This window comes from Anticarsia gemmatalis, chromosome 8 (assembly GCF_050436995.1).
Source record: "Anticarsia gemmatalis isolate Benzon Research Colony breed Stoneville strain chromosome 8, ilAntGemm2 primary, whole genome shotgun sequence".
Taxonomy (NCBI): Eukaryota; Metazoa; Arthropoda; class Insecta; order Lepidoptera; family Erebidae; genus Anticarsia; species Anticarsia gemmatalis.
This window is the reverse complement of record NC_134752.1, coordinates 10,607,770-10,624,658: the sequence shown is the minus strand read 5'-3', so window position 1 is coordinate 10,624,658 and position 16,889 is coordinate 10,607,770. Positions and strand designations below refer to the sequence as shown.

At 34.9% G+C, this 16,889-nt stretch overlaps 1 protein-coding gene across 1 annotated transcript in view; it reads right to left on the bottom strand.

Moving 5' to 3' along the window:
• Window positions 1–15,222, bottom strand: part of LOC142974909 (uncharacterized) — a 196,029-nt gene extending 180,807 nt beyond the window's left edge. Inside the window, exon 1 of the mRNA XM_076117479.1 lies at window positions 14,928–15,222. The gene's annotated coding sequence lies outside the window, so the exon portion shown is untranslated. The remainder of the gene's footprint in view (window positions 1–14,927) is intronic.
• Window positions 15,223–16,889: the final 1,667 nt, after the last annotated feature.

Below are 16,889 nucleotides of genomic sequence, written 5' to 3'. Positions count from 1 at the left end.
TTTCAACAGACTGATACGTTAGGTATATACTTCTAGAAGCAAAAGAAGCGAAAAATTGTTTTAAGGGTAATTGCAAGTGGCATTATTTAACCTCTGCTTCTATGGAAAAAAGGCGTAATTTTATGTCTGCATAGATGATAAACACATCAGCCAAATAAAAAAGGCATCATTACACGCCGCGTCTTTTAAATTACGTACCTACATCGCATTAGATACGGCAGCCATTACTTTTCGGCGCACGTTTCAATTTGTTATCTCCTAAATATTTGGCACGTTTTGTGCGCCATATGTTGGCCATTCGTTCATCCCATAAATAGGCAAAAAGAGCAAGGGTATGAGCATTGCGACAAAAAGTAAAGCCTTTTTGTCTATGCGCTGTAGGATTAGTAAACAGAGGCACGTTAAGAAAAGTGAGGGCGAGATGAGATGGCGACCGCGTATTTACCTTGATTAAACGACGTAGCTACGTTCCACCTTTTAGAATGTGATAGCTCTCAAAGTCTATAGATATCCTACGTATTATTATTATAATAAAGAGAGCACGAACATATTTTGTGAGATTGTGTTTATATCCGAAACCAATAATACTTATACCTATTTTAAAAAATCCGATCAAAGGTATGTATTATCTCATTTAAACAATGTCTTATGAATGACCTATAGAATTGGATTTAGACAACTATAAATAAAATAAACCATTATAATATGCCTTTTGAACTAAACAAAGTGTAAGTCTAAAGCCTAAGTGAAAGCACGTAAATGTAATAAAATGTCTGCAATAATTTACACCTGGTTCCAATATTGTACTATTGTTTAATTAAAACCCTAATTCTAACATTTAATTAAATTTTACCTACGATTTATACTTTTACCTTTAACATACTAGTAGTAGTGGTTTATAAAGGTTCGATATTCCAGCGACTCTAGAAACCTTTTTATTGGACCTGTCAGCAACAGATATACAACGACACAATTTATGTTAAAAACGTATAAAAGAAATATCGTTTAAGTGGCCGTAGTTAATCAGTAATATTATTTGATACAGGAATTATTGCATGTATCAGCATCTCTTAATAACCAATTGTGCTCACCGTTTGGTAAACGATCTGCGGGTTAGGCAATCGTTAGCGCGGTCATTCTAAAGATGGGTGACCGTATAGTGATATTTGAACTGAGCGTCTCCGTGCTTCGGAGGGCACGTAAAATGCCGGTCCCGGTTGTTGTCAATTAAGATAACAGTCGTTAGGCCTTTCGGGCGGCTTGAACAACTTTGACATTAGGTTGACCACTAACTATACGATAGATAGATCAGATAGAATAGATATGTTTGCAACGGAATTGATAAACAGTTGAACAGAGTTTTTTTATTGCCTACCACGTTACTATAAGCACAGACATTTTAGCACTTTGTAGTAAGTTTGTAAGTTAGTAACAAAGCAGGCTAATTTTTAATTCCTTCAGGTCGTATATCTAAAACGATATAAAAAGCGCTAAGACTATGAAAAGTCGGAGGAAACTAAAATGAACATCAATCTTCTTCTACGCCTAGCAAACATCTGTTCATATTCGCATCTGCCAGTACTAAAACACAGAAACCTTTTATTAAATTACTAACAAAAAGCCTTGAACTCTCGCGACGGGTTTATTTGCCTATAGTTTAGTGTTCCACTTTCATTTATTCCTAGTAGCTTTAGGACTTCGAGTAAAAAGTGTACGTATGTCAAATTGATACATGTTCCTTTTATCCCTTGAAATAGAGTAGATAGGGTGACACACCCCGCGGTCAATGATACTTTTAAACGGTACACTTATTCGAAATAAGGACTTATATTTTCCTTTCACATTTAGTAGGTTGGAGTTAGAAGTAATATTATACCTAATGGTCATATAATGGACGACATTATCGTGTCATAAGTAAACTAATACGATACTTTATTCTGTAACGGAATTACAGAATAAAAAATAAAAATTCAAACAAGAAAGCTAAATCGTTTCGAGAAAACCACTTCGAAGCTTTATACGAATTTCAAAACATTTAAAAATCCTTCAGAGTACATAATACTAAGCATAAATATTTTACGATCGATGTAATTTATTCATAGACTTCCACCACTTTATTAAATGGCAAGCGGCAGGCCGTATTTAAATACCAACAGGTTGTATTCATAAAGGTATAATTAAGGACGTCTAGCCTAGACAAAAACACCATTTTATTGCTCATAAATCGTTCCATAGTTGGTATTAACTAAAGCAAGCAAAGAACCATTTAGCACGACAAATCATGTCGCAGAAAAAAATATCATTTGTAAAACAAAACTCGACTCCAGACCCATTAAAGCTTTTTGTGTTCATCAATGTATGGAATAAAAGTACATAAATACACAGTACACAGTACATACATGTGTATTATTGTATGTGTGAAGCCTGGGTACCTGTCACGGGCAGAAATTATATTATGACCGTCAGGTAGGGACCGCATTACGTGGGCCTAAGGGGTAGACTCGGTTGGTTGGGCCGGAAAATAAATCAATGCTTCCGGGGAAATACTAATTATTGACCAACAAATAAAGGATTGTCGCAATGCTGTGAATTATATTTGTTTTTTATAATTTCACGTAGCTTTGGTGTGGCTAATTGTCATCCAAAATTGTTCAAACCGCAATAAACCATATGATTTCGGTTAACGTACGTAGTATGACTAGAAGCTGGTACTGGGGCTAGAAGAAGCACAGAAAACCATAGATGGAATATTACTAAACTGCTACCAATTAACAGACTGGCCTCACTAAACTTCTCTAGGTACATAAAATTGTCTTCTAATAGATGGTTGCAACGTTAAGGTGCAGCGCAGACGGCACACTTTTTGTGTGCGATCGAGTCTGCAGAATATCATGAAAGACATTTAAAAAGAAAAATGTGGGATGAAGTGTGCTGTATTGTTTATTCCGCTCCTGTTTGGACATGTATAAGTCTAAATAAGAAACAAAATACGGTAAGTTTAAGTTTTTAATAGACTTTACCACATTAGTACACAGACTCGATCGCACAAAAAGTGTGCCGTCTGCGCTGCACCTAATACTATGAACAATTATTGAAATTCAAACATTGTTAAATTATTATTGTAATAATATCAATTCAAAACATAAAACTTATTATACTCCAGTCAAAACAAACGGTAACGTATTACACCTCATTAAAATTCATGGTTTCAACAAAACAGCCAAAATACTTACTTTTGCTAATTATTCAGACGTTTCAGTACATTAAGGTCTTTATTTGAATTCTCACGAGACTAATAGTTGTGTACTTGTAACACTAAAGGCTAATTGCTAGACAAATAAAACATTATATTCATGGATATTGGCCTCAAGCCAACATAAACTGTGGTATGAACCAGACGAGAGCTATTATATAATCAGACTGTTCTTTATACCCACCGGTAAGGGTTTAGAACTACTGAAATGTGTTCTTAAAATAAGTACTAAATTTGCGTTATTTAATGTTTGGCTGAGTTACGTAAGTTATTAAGTCGCTAGATGCTCCAATCGTGGGCTACAAATCAGGAAAACGATCTTATTGCATCGAAATGAGTTGTGGAAATCTAGAATCAAGAGTTTGAAAGGATCAGCTATCATTAAATGTTAAAGTCAAAAGTTTGAGATTAGTTCGAACTTACTCATTAAAAAAAATCTTAGAGATAAAATAGTAAAATTGCGTAGAAAATTGATTTAATAAGCCTTGTATCTAAACAATATTGAGTAGATAGTCCTTTCACCTACTATTTGTCAGTCTAAAACCCTTTTCCGTTAGTGTAGTATGTAATTCCGTCCCTGTACTTTATAACTGATGATTTTCTCCTGTTTCGCTCAGTTCCCGCGAGCCCTGTGATTGAGCACATCTAATTTTAGGGACAAATACAATTTACTTCGATCCTTCCGTATAAACGAGCTAATGTAACACGAATCATTTTAAATTGTATCGATAAAACAACGATAAAATACGATATTGTACTTTTAGTTCTTTATTTTACTAAGAATAGATCATTGAGATGTTTCCTTATACAATTGACTATTAATAACCGGCTATCTATCAACAATTTCGTGTGATCAGAACCCCTAGCGGATTACGCAGAAACTATTTTCTTTGATATATTTATTTTTATTCTCTAACTCTGGCAAGTCGATAACACTGTATAATTATGCTAATGTAGGCAGCCAGGATACATCTAGATCAGTTAAAATTAATATATAAGCATCTGTATATCGAAAAATATATACATTTTCCGTTGGATTTTGTATCATTGATGGGTTTCATGGGAATGAAACTATAATAATAGTACGTAGACCTTTACAGACACTGCAGCATGTATGTACCTATGTGTGAACGTATGGAAAGATGTACTAATCATCTCACGGGTCTACAACACCAAAGCTACGAATATTTCATACTTCAATACGCTAAGCTGCTTCAATTCTGGATCTATGTTATTACATCAATCACTAATCCAACAATATACATTTCAAATCAAACTTTCAATACGGTGAACATTAGTAAAGAGTGAAGTTGCTTGCAAGTTAGCCGATATCGTTCGACCACGGAGCAATAATGGATTGAGAGAGCAAACAACATCTGACTTCGTTTGTACACTGCTACTCCACTCGTAGATGCAGATGCTTTTGTTTTTCATAGCGAATATACCGGTTAAACTAGACAAGTATGGATCTATTTGAAAGAGATATCTACAGAAAATGAATGAATAAAGTGTTATAAGTCAATGTCATGTCAAATTTATACTTATATAGCTGACTCGCGCTACTTACTTGTACATAAGAGAGAATGGGTCAAAATTTTCCCCGTTTTTGTAACATTTTTTACTGGTACTCTGCTCCTATTGGTCGTAGCGTGACGATGCCTATAACCTTCCTCGGTAAATGGGCTAACTAACACTGAAATATTTTTTCAAATCGGAGGAGTAGTTCCCGAGATTAGCGCGTTTAAACAAACAAACAAACTCTTCAGCTTTATAATATTAGTATAGATGTCTTGTCCAATCTATTCTTATGTACAGATTTTAGATAGTATCTTAAGTTTTATATAATTATATATAACTAATTATTGTACCTTAAATGTCATATCTAAACTATCTTGGCTAATAAACCAAACCATAGCAAACGAAAGAATGAATGTAAGGATATAATGTAATGCACAAACAAAATGTACAGGGACCACTTAAATAACAAAAAACTAGGTTAAAGATTTAATAGGCATATTCAAGGTTTTACAATCCATTTAAGCTAACAATAAATATATCAACAAAAATAACAATTGTATAAGTACTATCACGGTATATATTATAGTGATCTAACCATTTGTTATATGCCATGAGGATTTTTAACAATGTTCCAACAATTCAATGTACAACAATCTACGAAAAAAAATGTTTAGGATTCGTACAAATGCCTTATTCAAACATTCTCTAAATAATAAATACGATTGGTATTTGTATGAAAACAATCGTGCATTCACAAGTACAATGGTCATTATAATATACTGAAGGAATTATTTTCAGTCGTGTGTCACAACAGATCAATAAAATTGGTATTGCTTTTGTTAAATATGGGCCGGACTTCGATCCTTAATTGCTAATGCCGTGCAAACTCTACCGTAAAAATAAATACTATACACATTCTAAAATTGTCTTTATAGTGCCCGTGTGTGTGGCTGTCACGCGAAAGTCGCGCAAGTCTATTGCTAAATTCTGAGTTGAACCTGACCGACAATTCCGAGCAAAATAAATTCTTATTAATTGCATTGCTTAGTAGCTGATCTTTGGATATCACGAAAAACCGTCAATTCTAATTGAATTGGCCTCTCGCCGGTCGTAGATACGGTACTATACTCATTATGATCACTTTTAACCTTCTCTAACGCAGTTGGCTAGTTTCAATTAAACTGGCCGACGTGACCGAATATTCTCCAAGAGAACAGAGATTATTATTGTCAAAATACATCCCTGATATTTTGCTTGATGGCAATACGACCTTGAACCAGCGATTCAACGGAATCACCTTTTTGAATCGTTTTCAGTAATACGTGAATCATGGTTATAGTTTTGTTTGGTTCGGAAAATCTACTTTTATGTCTCTCGGGTTTATTGGATATGAAAGTATATAATCACATTACCTAATACCTATCAATATGGTAAGGTTAGGTTTCGTAGCCATATTTTACTGGTTATGTTAGGTCTTTATTATAGGTCCAAGTATATTGCCATTTATCCGACGCATTTCGAAGTCTGAAACGCTGAAAACAGACTGTATAGTGTTTGTGGGATAAAAATTAAATAGTTATAGAGAATTCTCTAATTATCATTGTCTTAAAGAAAATAAAACTGATTAATAAATTTAACTTTGATTACGTAAATTACTAAATGTGTCTTTGCTGCATTTGAGACATTTGATATGTATTTTAGTTTAGTGCAAAATAATTTCAATCGCAATTTCCTTGACATAAATATGTCATTATGCTAGTTACTTCAGAAAATGCACCGAACACATTTGCCAAATAAGAATAGAAAATTCTATCGTATATTGGAATAATTCAACTAGATTTTGTACCAACTTTAAGTGCTTAATAGAGTCTCCAAGATAGTCTAGTAAATATATTTAGCATAAATCAGAGTGAACTAGCAAAGTTTGAGGACACGGTGGCAGCCAGCGAAAGTTAATGGAAAATAAACTTCAAGTAATTATATGTAAATTGATGTCGGCAATCTGTCGCTGACGTAAACTATAATTTATTAATTATTGAAATATTAGAAGCATAGACAATTGCGGACCAGTAAGCAATTTTTCAGAGTAACAAAAAGCTAAACAAATTACAGAAAATATGTACCTAGTTATTTTATTATTTCGAATTGACTTGCTTTATCCGCTGATAGTTTACCAAATGCTGAGCGTCACTAGCTATAGTGCTGCTTATCTAACGTTAGTATAAGGCATAAGTTTGTAAATTCAAATGTTTGTCACCCATTACTCTGATTTGGATCAGATAGTAATCTAATTATTGCCTTTGCCGGCGAGCCTATTTGTAGACTAGACCTTAAACCTAATACATAAGTAGGGCTGGATATAGAAATATTACGTAATGAGAATATGTGACCGCAGACGTATCCAATCGCCTAGCTCGACGTGTTCGGAATAGACATGATACTTAGGTCATGGACACAGGACGCCGACTGTTTGTGGCTAAACAACAGCCGAACAACTAAAAAATTGTATATCAAATCTTAAGTGATTTATACTTTTTGAGGTGCAGCTCACGATTTAACATACTTTTAAGTAAATAAGATATCTAAAATAAATAAAACTTATCATTGATAAGATTAAGATGATTTTTTTTCACTCTTGCACCTGTTTTTGGGTAAATTACTGCTCAAATAACGATTGCTTTAGTAGCTGATAATTCGCTACAAACTGTTAGCTAAGTCAAACGATTATTAAACTCGTTATAACTATGGCTATCAAATGACATAACGCTGCCTTTTACAGTGAAGAATTCATGAGTACTTATTTGGATAGTTTTATTGTCATTGATAGTTCTATTGACACACAAATGCTTTGCGTACATCTCCGAAATGGTTATGCTAATCATGGTCGCACTAAAACATAACTTGAAACAAAATAAGACTAAAGCGAATTTCTTACTAACGGTTACTGTATTAAAATATATAAAACTTTTGGCTAGACACTTCATAAAATATATCTTAAAAAAACATGAAGGCACTCTCTTCCCGAGCAATCGCACTTGAGAAATTGTAATTCACATTCAAACACACTATCTTGTGTACCATTTAAACAACATTTCACACATACAATCACATTTACAAATTTGGCCAATGTGGAGGTCTCAAGGCCTAACCCCTCCCCCGTTTTAGAGGAGACCCTTACCCAGCAGTGGGACAGCTATGGGTAAAGAAAAAGATAGCATATCAAACACAATTTATTAAAGTTGCTCCTTGTCAGCTCTCCACTACTCACACGACCGCGAAAAATACTATCTATCCTACTTATTCTTTTATCCATAAAACTTATAAACAAAAACTCTACTCGTAAAGCCACATAAAGAAGCATCCCTTATCCGAAGGTTAATGAAGACGGATTCAACACTGCATTGCCGTAAAGAAACAAAAACAAAAAGGAAATGTACGGGAAATTGTACGGCGACAATTGCGTTGTGTCGGCTATAATTAAGATACCTTTCTGCCGCAAGAGGATGTGGTGATACCTACTTGTAAGGTCGTCAGATATTCATGGTGTAGTCTTACCGTCTTATTCATAAACACACTATAAACCTATTGTAGTTAAAAAGCTACTATAATATGTTTTGTCTCTTTCATTTCGCTAAGGAGTTTAGTTTCTAGATATATATGGGATGCATTGGTTATCATATAGTTCTAATAGGGACATTTAATCGGTTGGAAGGTAACCTGTTGGGAGTGAATAACAGGGAAATAGAGTTAATAAAGTTTACCAAAACAAAATGTGTATGATCCTGGTACGTATTATAATGTGAACAGAATTCGCATTGTATCGATGATTTAGCAAACTTTAAAAGTCGATTTAAGTTAGTTTGTCTTTTATTCTATTAAGAACCTATGCTTTCTCGGACAAACCACTAAACTAATCTTCATAAATTTTTGACTTTGAGCTGACTGGGGTAAAATAGCACCCGGGGTTAAATTAAGGCTTTAATCTTTTTCTCAAAAATCAACCCCTAATCCGCTGAAAAGTTATATATATTATATGATACTTCGGACGGTTCCACACGCATCAACTAGTAAGTAAGAGAACACGTAATTTAATTTAGAGTTGACTTTTACCGTTTAATTAAATACTGTCTTAGTTCCTAAGTAAACACATCCCAGTGGACACGCAGCCTCGTTGCGTCGACAATTGCGTCGCTTGTGTAATTAGAAAATACGAGAGGTAGCCAGTAGCCACGAGTAATTTCGTTCGTTATATGCCGCCCGGCAAAAAGGACATCGCTTTTTGCCATGTCAAAGAGTGAAGTAGAGTTTTATGCGTTCTTTTTGCTAATTTGTATGGGTGTCGATGAAAAGAGCAAATGGAGATATGTTGATGGAAAGTATGATTGGTAATTGGCAATAAGAACGATTTTAGAAAAGGCGAGTACAAGATCGACCGTAAAAGAATTGTATCTTGCTCATATTATAAATGCGAAAGTTTAGATTAGGTGTAACTCAATCATGCCAATACCAGTGAACGTATTTTAAATAAAAGTCCACACTGATATAGTAGTATAAGTATATATAGTTATAAAACTACTATTTCGGGATTAACTGTAGGATTTTTTAATCCGGGAAGTCCTTTAGCTGCGGGAAAGTCGTACACAGAAGCCTTGTATAAAATAGAGTTTTGCTTATTCCGTTAAAGACTTAAATTGCAACCTGTTGCAATAATACAATAATATCATAACAATTTCGTGTTAAAAAACTAATTAATGGTAACACTTTTCAATCAAATTACTTTAATTAATACATCGATACTCTGCAATTTTCAGCAGCGGAATATTTACCGCCATTCATCGTAGTAAACGAAACATTCAATATTTAAATGTTTCATTATGAATGCAAGTGACGGTAAGCGAAATAAATCGAAAACAAACGGAGTAAAGGAAATAAAGTAGGTGGATAACCCTGTTTTCTTTTTTGTCTCTTTGTTAAATGCGCTGCGGTTCTGTTCACTTTAAATTAATGCGTTATTTTTATTCATTGTAGTTGAATAAATGCTTTAGCACATAAAGCCGTCGGTCCTGCGCCTGACCTCTCACTGGTCGTGTCGGTTATCCGTCCCACCAAACTATGAGAGTGATGGAATAGAGAGTGTACCTGTGTATTGTGCACACACTTGGACACTATAAACAAAGTCCTGCTCAGATGGCCAGTTTCAATGAAACTGACCGCCGTAGCCGTATATCGGCTAGGAGGACATTAATTACTGTTATTAAAGTTTGTTTGTTCAAAGATTGATATACTTTTGAAAATACTGTTAAATTTGGAAAATCGGTCATTAGAAAAAGTAGAGTTTTCGTTACCTCATTCCTTTATTATTTGTGTGTAGTAAATATTTTTCTTGTGTTAGGTTTTTTTTTCAAATCTCATTTTCATTTTCTTTTTTTTTTTTTGACAACTCCCGCACTAAGAATTGCTCTTGTGTCGCGGGGACTTTTACAAACATACAAACAACGGACACAAAGCACAACCAGACCCGAAACAATTATTTGTGGATCGCACAAATAATTGTCCCGTGTGGGAATCGAACCCACGACCTCCCGTTGCCGTGGTATCGGCGTGGCGACCTAAACCACTGCGCCACGGAGGCAGTCTAAGTCTAAATCTATGGCAATAGTACCTAGTAATAATAGTCACATTTTTGGTGTTTCTTTTTTTTAATTCCATGTTACAAATTATTTCGGTACTGTGATAATAACAATACGTATGTATCTCTTTTATTCTAATAGAAGATTCAACACCTTCAAATAATATCTTCATCGTCTATTTGTAATTTCTCAATTCCGTGACGTACTTTAACACCCAACAATTACAGCAGGAGAGCTCGCGGTAATCGCAAAGAAAGAAATGATGTAGTACACACCTGCAGACCTCAGATTACTGTGACCCACTTCTCAACAGCCTTACCGACTTAAATTAAATGAAGACACTAATGCACTTAACATTTTTATTTACAGGCTTATTTTTATGAGTTCTTTATGAATGCTTTTCTTAAAGATAATTACACAAATATCTACTAGGTTTTGTCACTAAAAAGATAGCTTAAATCTTCCCTCAGTATGCGATTTATGACTTCCCCAAATTTCGTCCAAAATGGCTCAGCCGTTTTCACGTAAAAGAAAGACAAACAACATTTGAATATTTTTTGCAAATGCCATATTACTCGTGAAACTTAAAAAGTATAGTGAATCGTACAAACCTTTAACCTTTTCGTTATGAGTAAAGAAATATTGTAATCATTTGCTAATGAGATATTCAGATATATCAATTGCAATTACATTAAGACGACGCGCCTGTATTACTTTGTTACCACAACGAGATTGAATGACACTGTCCTCATTAAATCGTAATAAGTACATATTATTATAATAATATCATCTGCCAACAGATATTTTAAATTAATATATATCGATATTAATTCATGGAAAAAGTATATCGATACTAATTTCTAGAAAGAAGTTTGCAAAAAACTGCATAACACACATATTTTGACACCCATGATTTGGTTTTGTTAACACAACTTTAGACTTTAAATTTGAACGTTAAACAACATTTAAAATAATTTTAATTTAAACATGATAATATCTACCCGCAAATAAAACTTACTTAAAATAATAAACATTATGACACTAAATAAATATTTTCATCGTTCGAAAACATTTTCGAAAGCCAATTTTACAACAATAACCTCACATGAATTAGTAGCCAGCTAGTCCGTCAAAGGCTTTGACACCAGAGTCGTCTACCATTACATGGGTACTCAAATCCGTATTTTGTAGTATAATACTGAACGTTTTACTTTCAATTCACCCTCTATCATTAGTAAATTATATCAAAGGCCCCAACAATACTATAGCCAACGGAGATTTTTTTTACTTCCCTTCCGATTATGGCGTTTGAAAAAAGGGTAAGAAATGAAAAAGCAGCCATTTTTATAACTAACTTTGACAAAATTTAACATGTTTTAAAACAAAAGCGTTGTCTTTCAGAGAATTTTAAAGGAATAAAGGAATTGAAGAGTTCCCTTGAAATTAAGCAATGAAAATATTTACAATATTTGTTATTATCTACTACGCGATTAAAATAAACGTGTTTTTGTTAAATATTATTATAATGTTACGAGCCGTGAAATAGGTGCCTAAATGCGTAAACATTTGCGATACTACAAAGCTTGTGAAATTGCAAACAATAATATTTAAATTTGCAAATTGTATTAAGTATATTCACAACACATCGATAAAAAGCAGGTTCGATTATATTATAGGCTGTCGTTGGACACCATTTTTCTCATCTGAACCAAAAGGTATAACCTTTCATATAATATACCCCGAAGTAACCATTGTCGAAAAAGGAGATCATCCATTTTGGGCCTTTTTTCAAAGTGCCGGCTAACAAAAAAAAGTGGCATGTATCAATAGAGCTAGCCATTTGAAGCAATAGTTAGTATGGCACGAAACCGGTAGGATCGCTTTGAACCGAGTTATACAGGTTTGAAGATTCATAATATTTAAACATTAATTCATTTCTGAAAGTGCTGTGAAACATAAAATAATGATTTATTTTGCTAGAATTAACTATCTAAAGCAAATGACCACTCTGAAGTTGATTTAAGGTCGTAAGCCCACGTATCAACTCGGAAACGGGTCGTCACCGTATCAGCTCGAGATCATCAGTATTATTTGTATGTAATTCCCTACTGTAACACACTTATCGGAATCGTTATGTGATCGCCCCGGCTCACGACCATGGGAGTGGTTCGTATGCACATTATGCATACACCAGCACCCAGGGTGGAGTGCGGGGCTATGTGCAAATTCCGATAGAATTGTGGGCATACCTTCTAAACCGCAACATGTGTCCTCATAACAAGGGCCCTCATCACAAATCGTGCCCGAAGCACAAAATATTGTTCCACATGCCGATGAGTCGGACATAACAACCCAACGGCAACAGTCTAGATGACCTCTTACCTAAACGATGGTTTGTTAGTTGCACACAACCGAGGGTGCGGCCCCTTGGGTTCGCTAAGGGAGGATGCGCTGACCTTGCGCTAGTCGCCAGTGACCAGTCCAGTGACGACGCATTGAGGCGCTGGGGGAATCAAACTCGCACCTAAGGGGCCGCACCGTCGGTTGTGTGCAACTAACAAACCATCGTCTAGGTAAGAGGTCATCTAGAGTGTTGCCGTTGGGTTGTTATGTCCGACTCATCGGCATGTGGGACAATATTTTGTGCTTCGGGCACGATTTGTGATGAGGGCCCTTGTTATGAGGACACATGTTGCGGTTTAGAAGGTATGCCCGCCCTTCTATCGGAATTTGCACATAGTCCCGCACTTCACCCTGGGTGCTGGTGTATGCATAATGCGCATACGCACCACTCCCATCGTCGTGAGCCGGGGCGATCACAAAACGATTCCGATAAGTGTGGTACAGTAGGGAATTACATACAAATAATACTGATGAGCTCGAGTTGATACGGTGACGACCCGTATCCGAGTTGATACGTGTGCTTATGACCTTAATTCAACTTCAGAGTGGTCGTTTGCTTTAGATACTTAATTCTAGCAAAATCAATCATTATTTTATGTTTAACAGAACTTTCAGAAATGAATAAATGTTTGAATATTATGAATCTTCAAACCTGTATAACTCGGTTTAAAGCGATCCTACCGGTTTTGTGCCATACTAACTATTGTTTCAAATGGCTAGCTCTATCGATACATGCCACTTTTTTTTGTTGGCCGGCACTTTGAAAAAAGGCCCAAAAATGTATGGAGCGTGGATGATCTCCTTTCCTGCGTGAAAAGGACTAAACAAGTATTCGTTTTTAAAGATATTTATTACGTTTGCGCCTGTGTTTAAAACTATCTATTAGCCTAGCCATTCTTACTGAATGTATTAAAAAACAAACGCAAAAAATTCTGATTATAAAACTCTGTTAGAACAAGTACCTACGTCCTACATAGATTAAAAACTCTTCTTCATATTAGTAGAATAAACGGAAAGTCGAATCACGTCTACTCTTACTTATGATAAACTCAGTTATGCCAAAATAAATAAAAGCTCATTATTATCTACCACACACATTAAAGAGTCAACTGAAAATTCGTAACACACCTATGTCGATCTCTTTGAGGAAACGTATATAAATTACATTGTACAGGACTTTTCTTAACAGTAATAACATCAGTGTACCTGCAAAGTGCTTACATTATGTCTGTAATGTTGGGACCAACGCTTTCAATTAACTTCTGACCTTTCGCATTCGTTAGCATGATTTTGATTGCGTTATCAGTTAAAACCCTCGTCTTGGGAATACTTAGGCTTCTTCGTTAAACAATTTAAAATTCTAACCCGTTGCAAATTGGAAAAAAAATGCTGCAGAAGCTCAACTAAAAGTTTTTTTTTCTTTTTTGTCTTCACCTCTTATTTGAAATATTGGAACCCGCAATTATTTTACTTTAGTCTGCTTTATAAGTGTAGTCATTTGTGTGGCTGTGTTCCAACTTGCGTGTTCCATTCCCAAGATAACGGTGCGTAATTTTCAGCCAACGATCGAAAATATTATTCCTATAATCTGGTATCCACAAACCGTTTTTTTTTTTTTGATCGCCTTTAAAGTAAAATATCGTAAAACATATTCATACCGACATAAATTATCAGAAAATTAGTAACTTAATTTAGTATTACCCTCTTTTTTTAAACGCGTCTATGGATGTTACGTAATATTTATAGTTTTTAATATGCACCATAAAATTATCAGTGACAAAATCTTCTAAAGAACTTCTTTTTTTAGATATGTAGCAGCGTGTGAAGAAAATTTATTTGGCGTCGCGATGCGCTCGGCGTGTGATGGACAGACTAATGGTGTCTTTTTAATTAAACACGTCTTGTAAATAAATGTGAAATACTTCAACACACACTAAAATAAATACATCGTACAAAGTCAGTCATTTTAAGCATGTACTACACATCAAAAGTTTAAATAAATCTGTATTGTGATTAACTATACTTACTTAAACTGCATACATTACAGTACTATATGAATAAAATTAATGAGTATTAAATAAAATATAATGTGAGTATTTATTTATAATTACAATAGTACTTACCGAATAATAAACGACGAGTTCGACTACGAAAAATAAATCCGCAAACAAAAATTAAAACTTCAAAAATAACTGAACAACCACTTAATTAATTATTAAAAACTCATTAGAAATCAACCTTTTTTCACGATCGTCACTTATCACTGGTTACTGGCCACCCGGGCGCGCGAACTTAACGATTAGAATTTAAATTAGTTCGGAATTCGAAAGGCGCGGGAAACGGTTCCCGAGCGTGCGTTCAGAAGAAAATTGTAGTCGAACTGAAGGGCGGCGCTTGTGAATGGACGTGCCGCGAACACGCTCATGCGCTCTCATCATAGCTACAGCGAATGTTTTTCCAACGGACTTTAAGCTTTTTCACGCTTTAGCTAGAAAATATATTTTCGTCTTTAAGTGCACCGGTCGCCCGGGGGTTTGTTCTAAGAGCGAGGAAAATTGTGTGCGTTCTCGCCAGTAGCGGCGACGGATCTAATAAAGGGAAACCTGTAATCCCTTGCAGCCTTGTTGTTACTTCCTTCTTTGTCAGCGCGCTTTACAGCTTATTGTTAAACTTTGTTTTTTATATATTTTCTTGTTTTTAACTTTATTACTTTTTACTGCATTTCGTTATTTCTCTTTTCAAGTACTTAATACTGTTTGACCTCCTTAGCGAATTTCCAGGAAACGACAAGTGTTTCCCCGAAAATCACAAAAAAAATATTTCTAGTTTAAGTAGATTATAATTTTTTCAGCATTTAGTAATAATTAAGTATTGAAATAAGAGTAAAAGAACTATATGACTTATTTTTTTCCAAAATTTTCCATAGTACAAAAAAGATCTTCAAAAATATTTTAATTTTCCTTCTGTATTCTATAGCCGCTGCAGTTAGCAGGTAGATCTCTTTTTGAATTAGCAGGGGTTCAGGAAAAATGAAATAAAAACGTATTAGCTAACTTTTCTCTTGACGATACCTACGTAGCGATAGTGCAACAGTAACAACTAAAGTGTGATCTTTCTTATTCTTTGTGACATCTACAATTTTGGACACAAACAAAACGTGGTATTAATCAGACACTATAATAAAACCTATTATAACCTGCGACGCTTATCAACTCATAGTCACCATGCATTTAAATGTTCTCATCAAATCGAAACGTAATAAGATATCTTTATCTGAGGAGCTAAGATAACATTTAGTATCCAACAAAAACTGACAGGCCTAATTACTTGAAGGAAAGATAAATCGACTCGAAGACTTAGGACACGTAATTTAGTACTTTTTTTCTAAAAAGGTGATTAGGTATGACCTACATCAGTCACCTATTTCGGAAGATTCTCTTACTATTTCCTTCTGAAAGAGTAATGGAAATAAAACTTTTTGCGATCGGTTTTTCGTTTTCAGCTCAGTTTCTTTCGTATGGTTATGTTATTGTTATTTAATACACAATATGGACATCGACATTACTTAACGATTATAATATTACGTGAAAAAAATACGGCCCATGTTTCCCGGAGTTGGGAACTTGAGATCGCTGACCTCTGAACCTCAGAGAGCACGATAAGCCGATCGGTCCTGCGCCTGACCTCTCGCCGGTCGTAACGGATTCCGTCCTACCGGGCTATGAAAGTAATGTAATAGAGTCTACCTTTTTATACTTGGACACGATAAACGAAAACGTCCGGTTAAAATGAAACTAGCCGCCGTAAATACGAATAGCAGTAGCGAGATTTTCTACAGTTGGTACTGTCAAGTATCGAGAGTTTGACATGTAAAATGTACTGCAAAAATAGTTTCTATGGCGCCCGCTATAGGCGTAGGATTTTCATAGAAAATTTCTCGACTGCTAACCGGTTGTCGAAAGTCGATAGTAGCAAAAATCTACAGTTAGCAAGATTTTCTGTGATTAATATAATTACACTGATTGTTTACCGACTGGTGGTGATCGTAGCTAGCTAAAAGTGCCTCTTGTTTTATACTGTCCACG